We start from the raw sequence: 12,164 nt of genomic DNA, 5'->3' as shown, positions 1-12,164 counted from the left end.
GTTGGAGAATGTATTTGGAGTTTTGGGATCGATTGGTGCGTGTTGTATTGTGTGTAAGTAGTCTTGTGTTTCTTGTTGTGGTCTATTTTTCCAGTTTGTGTTTGTTTTTTTGTAAGTAATTTCTCTGACGTCCTAGTGGATGCTGGGTACTCCGTAAGGACCATGGGGTATAGACGGGCTCCGCAGGAGACTGGGCACTCTTAAAGATTAGGTACTATATCTGGTGTGCACTGGCTCCTCCCTCTATGCCCCTCCTCCAGACCTCAGTTAGTATCTGTGCCCGGCCAGAGCTGGATGCACTCTAGGGGCTCTCCTGAGCTTCCTAGAAAGAAAGTACAGGTATTTGTTAGGTTTTTTATTTTCAGTGAGATCTGCTGGCAACAGACTCACTGCTACGTGGGACTGAGGGGAGAGAAGCGAACCTACCTGCTTGCAGCTAGCTTGGGCTTCTTAGGTTACTGGACACCATTAGCTCCAGAGGGATCGAACACAGGCCCAGTCCTCGGTCGTCCGGTCCCGGAGCCGCGCCGCCGTCCCCCTTGCAGAGCCAGAAGAACCGAAGAGAAGTTGAAAATCGGCGGCTGAAGACTCCGGTCTTCATTAAGGTAGCACACAGCACTGCAGCTGTGCGCCATTGCTCCCTCTGCACACCACACACTCCGGTCACTGATGGGTGCAGGGCGCTGGGGGGGGCGCCCTGGGCAGCAATTAGAGTACCTTACATGGCTAAATAGCACATAATACAGTCTAATAAACTGTATATGTGCATAATCCCCCGCCATAAAGCATATAAAAAAGCGGGAGAAGTCCGCCGAGAAAGGGGCGGGGCTATCTTCCTCAGCACACCGGCGCCATTTCTCTTCACAGCTCCGCTGGAAGGCAGCTCCCCGGGCTCTCCCCTGCAGTTTCCAGGCTTCAAGGGTAAAAAAGAGAGGGGGGGCACTAAATTTAGGCGCAAACTGTGTATAATAAGCTGCTATAGGGAAAAATAACTCACTTTAGTGTAAGTCCCTGGTTATATAGCGCTGTGGTGTGTGCTGGCATACTCTCTCTCTGTCTCCCCAAAGGACTTTGTGGGGTCCTGTCCTCAGTCAGAGCATTCCCTGTGTGTGTGCGGTGTGTCGGTACGGCTGTGTCGACATGTTTGATGAGGAAGCTTATGTGGAGGCGGAGCAGGTGCCGATAAGTGTGATGTCACCCCCTGCGGGGCCGACACCAGAGTGGGTGGATATGTGGAAGGTATTAACCGACAGTGTCAACTCCTTACATAAAAGGTTAGATGACGTAACAGCAGTGGGACAGCTGGCATCTCAGCCCGTGCCTGCCCAGGCGTCTCAAAGGCCATCAGGAGCTCAAAAACGCCCGCTACCTCAAATGGCAGACACAGATGTCGACACGGAGTCTGACTCCAGTGTAGACGAGGATGAGACAAATGTACAATCCACAAGGGCCATCCGTTGCATGATTACGGCAATGAAAAATGTGTTGCACATTTCTGACATTAACCCGGTTACCACTAAAAAGGGTATTATGTTTGGGGAGAAAAAGCAACCAGTGGCTTTTCCCCCATCTGATGAGTTGAATGAAGTGTGTGAAGAAGCGTGGGGTTCCCCCGATAAGAAACTGGTGATTTCTAAAAAGTTACTGATGGCGTACCCTTTCCCGCCAGAGGACAGGTTACGTTGGGAGACATCCCCTAGGGTGGACAAGGCGCTCACACGCTTATCAAAAAAGGTGGCACTGCCGTCTCAGGATACGGCCGCCTTAAAGAAGCCTGCTGATAGAAAGCAGGAAGCTATCCTGAAGTCTGTATATACACACTCAGGTACTATACTGAGACCTGCAATTGCTTCAGCATGGATGTGTAGTGCTGCAGCAGCTTGGTCCGATACCCTGTCAGATAATATTGAGCAGGTGCCGATAAGTGTGATGTCACCCCCTGCGGGGCCGACACCAGAGTGGGTGGATATGTGGAAGGTATTAACCGACAGTGTCAACTCCTTACATAAAAGGTTAGATGACGTAACAGCAGTGGGACAGCTGGCATCTCAGCCCGTGCCTGCCCAGGCGTCTCAAAGGCCATCAGGAGCTCAAAAACGCCCGCTACCTCAAATGGCAGACACAGATGTCGACACGGAGTCTGACTCCAGTGTAGACGAGGATGAGACAAATGTACAATCCACAAGGGCCATCCGTTGCATGATTACGGCAATGAAAAATGTGTTGCACATTTCTGACATTAACCCGGTTACCACTAAAAAGGGTATTATGTTTGGGGAGAAAAAGCAACCAGTGGCTTTTCCCCCATCTGATGAGTTGAATGAAGTGTGTGAAGAAGCGTGGGGTTCCCCCGATAAGAAACTGGTGATTTCTAAAAAGTTACTGATGGCGTACCCTTTCCCGCCAGAGGACAGGTTACGTTGGGAGACATCCCCTAGGGTGGACAAGGCGCTCACACGCTTATCAAAAAAGGTGGCACTGCCGTCTCAGGATACGGCCGCCTTAAAGAAGCCTGCTGATAGAAAGCAGGAAGCTATCCTGAAGTCTGTATATACACACTCAGGTACTATACTGAGACCTGCAATTGCTTCAGCATGGATGTGTAGTGCTGCAGCAGCTTGGTCCGATACCCTGTCAGATAATATTGAGCAGGTGCCGATAAGTGTGATGTCACCCCCTGCGGGGCCGACACCAGAGTGGGTGGATATGTGGAAGGTATTAACCGACAGTGTCAACTCCTTACATAAAAGGTTAGATGACGTAACAGCAGTGGGACAGCTGGCATCTCAGCCCGTGCCTGCCCAGGCGTCTCAAAGGCCATCAGGAGCTCAAAAACGCCCGCTACCTCAAATGGCAGACACAGATGTCGACACGGAGTCTGACTCCAGTGTAGACGAGGATGAGACAAATGTACAATCCACAAGGGCCATCCGTTGCATGATTACGGCAATGAAAAATGTGTTGCACATTTCTGACATTAACCCGGTTACCACTAAAAAGGGTATTATGTTTGGGGAGAAAAAGCAACCAGTGGCTTTTCCCCCATCTGATGAGTTGAATGAAGTGTGTGAAGAAGCGTGGGGTTCCCCCGATAAGAAACTGGTGATTTCTAAAAAGTTACTGATGGCGTACCCTTTCCCGCCAGAGGACAGGTTACGTTGGGAGACATCCCCTAGGGTGGACAAGGCGCTCACACGCTTATCAAAAAAGGTGGCACTGCCGTCTCAGGATACGGCCGCCTTAAAGAAGCCTGCTGATAGAAAGCAGGAAGCTATCCTGAAGTCTGTATATACACACTCAGGTACTATACTGAGACCTGCAATTGCTTCAGCATGGATGTGTAGTGCTGCAGCAGCTTGGTCCGATACCCTGTCAGATAATATTGATACCCTCGACAGGGATACTATTTTGCTAACCATAGAGCATATTAAAGACGTCGTCTTATATATGAGGGATGCTCAGAGGGATATTTGCCGGCTGGCATCTAGAATTAATGCAATGTCCATTTTTGCCAGGAGAGTATTATGGACTCGGCAGTGGACAGGTGATGCTGATTCTAAAAGGCACATGGAGGTTTTGCCTTATAAGGGTGAGGAATTGTTTGGGGATGGTCTCTCGGACCTCGTATCCACAGCAACAGCTGGGAAGTCGACATTTTTACCTCAGGTTTCCTCACAGCCTAAGAAAGCACCGTATTATCAGGTACAGTCCTTTCGGCCTCAAAAAGGCAAGCGGATCAGAGGTGCTTCCTTTCTGCCCAGAGGCAAGGGAAGAGGGAAAAAGCTGCAACAGACAGCCAGTTCCCAGGAACAAAAATCCTCCCCTGCTTCCTCTAAGTCCACCGCATGACGCTGGGGCTCCACAGGCGGAGCCAGGTGCGGTGGGGGCGCGTCTCCGGAACTTCAGCGACCAGTGGGTTCGCTCACAGTTGGATCTCTGGGTTCTGCAAGTGGTATCTCAGGGATACAAGCTGGAGTTCGAGGCCACTCCCCCTCGCCGTTACCTCAAATCAGCCTTGCCAGCTGCTCCCAAAGAAGGGGAGGTAGTACTGGCTGCTATTCACAAGCTGTACCTCCAGCAGGTGATAATAAAGGTACCCCCCCCTTCAACAGGGGCGAGGTTACTATTCCACAATGTTTGTGGTACCGAAACCAGACGGTTCGGTGAGACCCATCCTAAATTTAAAATCCTTGAACACTTATATAAGGAAGTTCAAATTCATGATGGAATCGCTCAGGGCGGTTATTGCAAACCTGGAAGAGGGGGATTTTATGGTGTCGCTGGACATCAAGGATGCATACCTGCATGTCCCCATTTACCCACCTCACCAGGAGTACCTCAGGTTTGTGGTACAGGACTGTCATTACCAATTCCAGACGTTGCCGTTTGGTCTGTCCTCGGCACCGAGGGTATTTACCAAGGTAATGGCCGAAATGATGATACTCCTCCGAAAGAAGGGAGTTATAATTATCCCGTACTTGGACGATCTCCTGATAAAGGCGAGGTCCAAAGAGCAGTTGCTAGTCAGCGTAGCACTATCTCAGGAAGTGCTGCATCAGCACGGCTGGATTCTGAATATCCCAAAGTCACAGCTGATTCCTGCGACGCGTCTGCTGTCCCTGGGGATGATTCTGGACACAGAACAGAAGAAGGTGTTTCTCCCGGAGGAGAAGGCCCAGGAATTATCATCTCTGGTCAGGGACCTCCTGAAACCAAAACAGGTGTCGGTGCATCACTGCACGCGAATCCTGGGAAAGATGGTAGCTTCTTACGAAGCAATTCCCTTCGGCAGGTTCCATGCAAGGATCTTCCAGTGGGATCTATTAGACAAGTGGTCCGGATCGCATCTTCAGATGCATCGGTTGATCACCCTGTCCCCGAGGTTGGGGGGCAGTCACTCGGGGAAGAAACTTCCAAGGACAATGGTCGAGTCAGGAAACTTCCCTACACATAAATATTCTGGAACTAAGGGCCATTTACAATGCCCTGAGTCAAGCAGAGCCCCTGCTTCAAAACCAACCGGTGCTGATTCAGTCAGACAACATCACGGCGGTCGCCCATGTAAACCGACAGGGCGGCACAAGAAGCAGGATGGCAATGGCAGAAGCCACAAGGATTCTTCGATGGGCGGAGAATCACGTGCTAGCACTGTCAGCAGTGTTTATTCCGGGAGTGGACGACCTCCACCTGGGAGAGTGGGGACTTCATCCAGAAGTCTTCAAGCTGATTGTAAACCGTTGGGAACGACCACAGGTGGACATGATGGCGTCCCGCCTCAACAAAAAGCTAAAAAGATATTGCGCCAGGTCAAGGGGCCCTCAGGCAATAGCTGTGGACGCTCTAGTGACACCGTGATTGTACCAGTCGGTTTATGTGTTCCCTCCTCTTCCTCTCATACCCAGGGTACTGAGGATAATAAGAAAGAGAGGAGTAAGAACAATACTCATCGTTCCGGACTGGCCAAGAAGAACTTGGTACCCGGAACTTCAAGAAATGATCTCAGAGGACCCATGGCCTCTGCCGCTCCGACAGGACCTGCTACAGAAGGGGCCCTGTCTGTTCCAAGACTTGCCGCGGCTGCGTTTGACGGCATGGCGGTTGAACGCCGGATCCTAATGGAAAAGGGCATTCCGGATGAAGTCATTCCTACGCTGATAAAAGCTAGGAAGGATGTGACAGCAAAACATTATCACCGCATATGGCGAAAATATGTTGCTTGGTGTGAGGCCAGAAAGGCCCCAACAGAGGAATTTCAGCTGGGTTGATTTCTGCACTTCCTACAGTCAGGAGTGACTATGGGCCTAAAATTGGGATCCATAAAAGTCCAGATTTCGGCCCTGTCTATTTTCTTTCAAAAAGAACTGGCTTCACTGCCTGAAGTTCAGACGTTTGTTAAGGGAGTGTTGCATATTCAGCCCCCTTTTGTGCCTCCAGTGGCACCTTGGGATCTCAACGTTGTGTTGGATTTCCTAAAATCACATTGGTTTGAGCCACTTAAGACCGTGGAGTTAAAATATCTCACGTGGAAGGTGGTCATGCTGTTGGCCTTGGCTTCGGCCAGGCGGGTGTCAGAATTGGCGGCTTTGTCGTGTAAAAGCCCATATCTGATTTTCCATATGGACAGGGCAGAATTGAGGACTCGTCCCCAATTTCTTCCTAAGGTGGTATCAGCGTTTCATTTGAACCAACCTATTGTGGTGCCTGCGGCTACTCGGGACTTGGAGGATTCCAAGTTGCTGGACGTAGTCCGGGCCCTGAAAATCTATGTTTCCAGGACGGCTGGAGTCAGAAAAACTGACTCGCTATTTATCCTGCATGCACCCAACAAGCTGGGTGCACCTGCTTCAAAGCAGACTATTGCTCGCTGGATCTGTAGCACGATTCAGCTTGCACATTCTGCGGCTGGACTGCCGCATCCTAAATCAGTAAAAGCCCATTCCACGAGGAAGGTGGGCTCTTCTTGGGCGGCTGCCCGAGGGGTCTCGGCTTTACAACTTTGCCGAGCTGCTACTTGGTCGGGTTCAAACACTTTTGCAAAATTCTACACGTTTGATACCCTGGCTGAGGAGGACCTTGAGTTTGCTCATTCGGTGCTGCAGAGTCATCCGCACTCTCCCGCCCGTTTGGGAGCTTTGGTATAATCCCCATGGTCCTTACGGAGTACCCAGCATCCACTAGGACGTCAGAGAAAATAAGAATTTACTCACCGGTAATTCTATTTCTCGTAGTCCGTAGTGGATGCTGGGAGCCCGCCCCAAGTGCGGACTCTCTGCAATACATGTATATAGTTATTGCTTAACTAAAGGGTTATTGTATGAGCCATCTGTTGAGAGAGGCTCAGTTATTGTTCATACTGTTAACTGGGTATAGTTATCACGAGTTGTACGGTGTGATTGGTGTGGCTGGTATGAGTCTTACCCTGGATTCCAAATCCTTTCCTAGTAATGTCAGCTCTTCCGGGCACAGTTTCCCTAACTGAGGTCTGGAGGAGGGGCATAGAGGGAGGAGCCAGTGCACACCAGATATAGTACCTAATCTTTCTTTTAAGAGTGCCCAGTCTCCTGTGGAGCCCGTCTATACCCCATGGTCCTTACGGAGTACCCAGCATGCACTACGGACTACGAGAAATAGAATTACCGGTGAGTAAATTCTTATTTTTTGTGTGAAGTCTCTTGTGTTTGTTTGTTTGTTTGTGTGTGTGTGTGTGTGTGTGTGTGTGTGTGTGTGTGTGTGTGTGTTGTTGTGCCGTGTGTAGTGGAAGTGGAGGTTTGTGTTTTGTGTTTTTTTTTCTCAGTGTCATTTTTTTACATCTGTAATATGTCCATGTCCCAGGTGAGTGAGGTGAAGGAGGTGAGTGAGAGGGAGGAGGTGAGTGAGAGGGAGGAGGTGACTGAGGTTGAGGAAGTTAGTGAGAGGGAGGAGCAGGGGCGGAACTCCCGGAGACAGCGGAGTCCGTTGCCGCCGGGCTCCTGGCCCTGAAGGGGGCACGGCACCTGCTCCGTTGTCCCCCATTCCGTCCGCACATGATTCATTTCTGTAGTGCAGCAGGAGCTGCTAGAGGAGCCGAGCGAGCGCAGCGCCGATCAGCATCAGCGGAGCTTGCTCCTCCTCTCTGTGCTCTCTGCTGCTGTGCTCTGGCCTGGGTCGCGGGTGTCACGTGACATCCTTCCGTAACCCAGAGCAGCCGCTCGCCATGACACCTAGCAGCAGCAGCCAGGAGAGAGCGCGCAGCTGTTCCAGTCAGGAGCGTGGACTCCTGAAAGTGAAAACTGTACCATATGTAAGTGCATGCCCTTTTGGGAGAGGGGGAACATGTGAGGGGAAGACAGAACACCTACTGCTGTCACCACTCACAGGGTCGTTTAACTTAGCCTAAACCTGACTCTGCTTCCCCTCTCTCCTGTCCTGTTCCCATCCCTGCCACCTCTGTGCTGGCCCTGTCTCCCCTCTCTCCTGTCCCTCTCACCCCTGTCCTATCCCTGCCACATATGTGCTTGCCCTGCCTACCCTCTCTCCTGTCACCCTTGTCCTGTACCTGTCACCTCTGTGCTGGGCTATCACGCCTGTCCCGTCTGTCACCCTGTCCCTTCCCATCCCTGTCACCTCTGTGCTGGCCCTGCCTCCCCTCACTCCTGTCACCCCTGTCCTGTACTTGTCACCTCTTACCGGCCCTGTCATCTCTCTCAGCTGACACTTCTCTTCTGTCCCTGTCCCCTCTGTCCAGTCCCTGTCACACCCGTGCTGGCCCTGTCACCCTCATTCCTACCCCTGTACTACTGTCCCATCCCTGCCACCTCTGAGCTGGCCCTGTCTCCCCTCTTTCCTGTAACTGTAACCCCTGTCCTATCCCTGTCACCTCTGTGCTGCTGGCCTTGTCATCTCTCTGCTGACCCTTCCGCTCTGTCCCCTGCCACCCCTGTCCTGTCCCTGTTAACCCTCTCTCCTATCCATTCAGTTCTGTCCTGGTTCTGCCCATGTCACCCCTGTCCTGTCCTGTCCTGGCCCTGTCACCTATGTCCTGGTCCTATCACCTCTCTCTTGTCCCTGTCACCTCTATCTTGGGTCTCTATCTTGGTCCTGTCATTTTTGTTCTTCCCCACTTTACTGTCCCTGTCATCGCTGTATTGGCCCTGTCACCTCTGTCCTGTCCCTGACACACTTCTATCCTGTCCCCTATATTCTGTCATGGCCCTGTCACCTCTGTCCTGTCCCTGACACCCTTCTCCCCTGTCTCCTCTATTCTGTCATGGCCCTGTCATCCCTGTACTCTCCCTGTCCCCTCTGTCGTGGTCCTGTCACCCATCTTTCCTGGCCCTCTGTTCCGTCCTGGCCCTGTCACCTCTGTCCTGTGCCTGGCCCCTCTGTCTTAGTCTGTCCTGGCCCCACTGGACTTTCCCTTTCATCTCAGTACTGTCCCTGACACCTCTGTCCTGGAACTTTTTTCCAGGGTTGGGGGCACCAAACTCTAACTTGCCTCCGGGCGACGGGGATGAACTTACGCCACTGGGGAGGAGGTGAGTGAGGTGGAGGGTGAGGTTGCTGCTTTGTCCTCCAGTGATTCAGAGAGTGATGTTGCTGCTGCTCCACAGCCATGCACTACCACCAAATCTGGCAGGAATGTGAAGTTCAGCTATGCTGAAAATATGGCGTTGGTGCGTGTGCTCATGCAATATCACCAGCAGCTGTTTGGCCAACACGCCTCCAAGGTCCCATCTTGTCGCAAGTCTCAACTGTGGGCCAAAGTGGTTGCAGCAGTGAACTGCGAGGGCGTGTTGAAGCGTACACATGTAGAAAACGGAGGACACATGTAGAAAACGCTTCTACGATATTAAACGCCGTGTGAAGGCCAAGATGTCCAAGGAGGCAAAATCAGCACGGAAAACTGGGGGCGGACCTGCCTTTCGTGCAACTTATAGGGAGTGGGAGGAGCCTGTCCGTAGTTTGATACCTGCTGAGGTTGTCAGGGCCACTAACGTACATGATTCTGATCGCCCAAAACAGGCTGGTGAGTATTTTATTTTTTACCTTAACAGATGAAGTGTAACCTGTTGGTATTTTCCATACTATTATATAATATATTTGCCTGTATGTTTTTGTGGTTGTTTTAATGTTTTTCCATTTTTAAACTGTAATGATTATCTATATTGTATAGAATTTAGTAAAATTTGTTTCATTTTTTTTCAACACTCCTGCGGTATTGTTTTTTGTGGATTCATGTTTGTCAAGCAAGATGTTTTAAATGTGCTTTTATCCAGAATGACGTTGGTTTGATATTCTTTAACTACAAACAGTAATATCATGCTACATCATAATGTCTTTGTATCCTAATGTCCTTGGACTATTTTGTGTTTTTTCGTTACTAACATGTCTTAGCCACACACATTATAAATGATGCTTTTGCAATTAATCCTGTATGATTTTTAGACAGATGATGCTATTATTTTATGAAATGACTAATTATTTTTGTGGTTTTTTTGGAATTTGTGTGTAGTTACTCAAAGAAAATCAGCAACCATGGCTGCCACCTCAAGGCCCCAAGCTGCGGATACAGGAGACGCAGGTACATTATTTATAAAATTCGACTTAAGCTTTTTTTGACTAAAATATACACTAAATAATCAAAATCTTTCTACATAGGCCCAGCCACATGGCACGCAACTCCACAAACTCAAAGTATACACGTGTCTCGCCAAAGGCAAAAGTATGCCACACAAGAGGCGACGGAGTGAACCAAGTCAAACAGTTACCGCGTATCAACAACAACGGCGCCTTTCTCTTGTGGCCCCACAGCCTCCAGAAGAGCTTTTGGCGACTCCTCCAAGACCTCAGCCACACTCTCATCATGTTGCTGGTAAGTACACACAGAATTACATTATCAAGACTTATACACTGATTAACATTCATTTTTGTGGTGTCAAAAATAAGAATTTACTCACCGGTAATTCTATTTCTCGTAGTCCGTAGTGGATGCTGGGGACTCCGTAAGGACCATGGGGGAATAGACGGCTCCGCAGGAGACTGGGCACATCTAAAGAAAGATTTAGGACTATCTGGTGTGCACTGGCTCCTCCCCCTATGACCCTCCTCCAAGCCTCAGTTAGGACACTGTGCCCGGAAGAGCTGACACAATAAGGAAGGATTTTGAATCCCGGGTAAGACTCATACCAGCCACACCAATCACACCGTATAACTCGTGATAGGAACCCCGGTTAACAGTATGATAACAACGGAGCCTCTGAACAGATGGCTCGCAATAACAACCCGATTTGTGTAACAATAACTATTTACAAGTATTGCAGACAATCCGCACTTGGGATGGGCGCCCAGCATCCACTACGGACTACGAGAAATAGAATTACCGGTGAGTAAATTCTTATTTTCTCTGACGTCCTAGTGGATGCTGGGGACTCCGTAAGGACCATGGGGATTATACCAAAGCTCCCAAACGGGCGGGAGAGTGCGGATGACTCTGCAACACCGAATGAGAGAACTCCAGGTTCTCCTCAGCCAGGGTATCAAATTTGTAGAATTTTGCAAACGTGTTTGCCCCTGACCAAGTAGCAGCTCGGCAAAGTTGTAAAGCCGAGACCCCTCGGGCAGCCGCCCAAGATGAGCCCACCTTCCTTGTGGAATGGGCTTTTACAGATTTAGGCTGCGGTAGTCCCACCGCAGAATGCGCCAGCTGAATAGTGCTACAAATCCAGCGCGCGATAGTCTGCTTAGAAGCAGGAGCACCCAGTTTGTTGGGTGCATACAGGATAAACAGCGAGTCAGTTTTCCTGACTCCAGCCATCCTGGAAACATAAATTTTCAGGGCCCTGACTACGTCCAGTAACTTGGAATCCTCCAAGTTCCTAGTAGCCGCAGGCACCACAATAGGCTGGTTCAAGTGAAACGCTGATACCACCTTCGGGAGAAACTGAGGACGAGTCCTCAACTCTGCCCTATCCATATGGAAAATCAGATAAGGGCTTTTATAGGACAAAGCCGCCAATTCTGACACACACCTGGCCGAAGCCAGGGCCAACAGCATGACCACTTTCCACGGGAGATATTTCAAATCCACAGTCTTAAGTGGTTCAAACCAATGTGATTTCAGGAACTCCAAAACCACATTGAGATCCCAAGGTGCCACTGGGGGCACAAAAGGAGGCTGAATATGCAGAACTCCTTTGACAAAAGTCTGAACTTCAGGCAGTGAAGCCAGTTCTTTCTGGAAGAAAATCGACAGGGCCGAAATCTGGACCTTAATGGACCCCAATTTGAGGCCCAACGTCACCCCTGCTTGTAGGAAATGCAGGAATCGACCCAGTTGAAATTCCTCCGTTGGGGCCTTCCTGGCCTCACACCAAGCAACATATTTCCGCCAAATGCGGTGATAATGTTTTGCGGTGACATCCTTCCTGGCTTTGATCAGGGTAGGGATGACCTCCTCCGGAATGCCCTTTTCCTTCAGGATCCGGTGTTCAACCGCCATGCCGTCAAACGTAGCCGCGGTAAGTCTTGGAACAGACAGGGCCCCTGCTGCAGCAGGTCTTGTCTGAGCGGCAGAGGCCAAGGGTCCTCTGAAAGCATCTCTTGAAGTTCCGGGTACCAAGCTCTTCTTGGCCAGTCCGGAACCACGAGTATAGTTTTCACTCCTCGCCTTCGTATTATTCTCAGTA

This window comes from Pseudophryne corroboree, chromosome 4 (assembly GCF_028390025.1).
Source record: "Pseudophryne corroboree isolate aPseCor3 chromosome 4, aPseCor3.hap2, whole genome shotgun sequence".
In the NCBI taxonomy this organism is placed as follows: Eukaryota; Metazoa; Chordata; class Amphibia; order Anura; family Myobatrachidae; genus Pseudophryne; species Pseudophryne corroboree.
Note: the sequence above shows the minus strand (reverse complement) of the source record.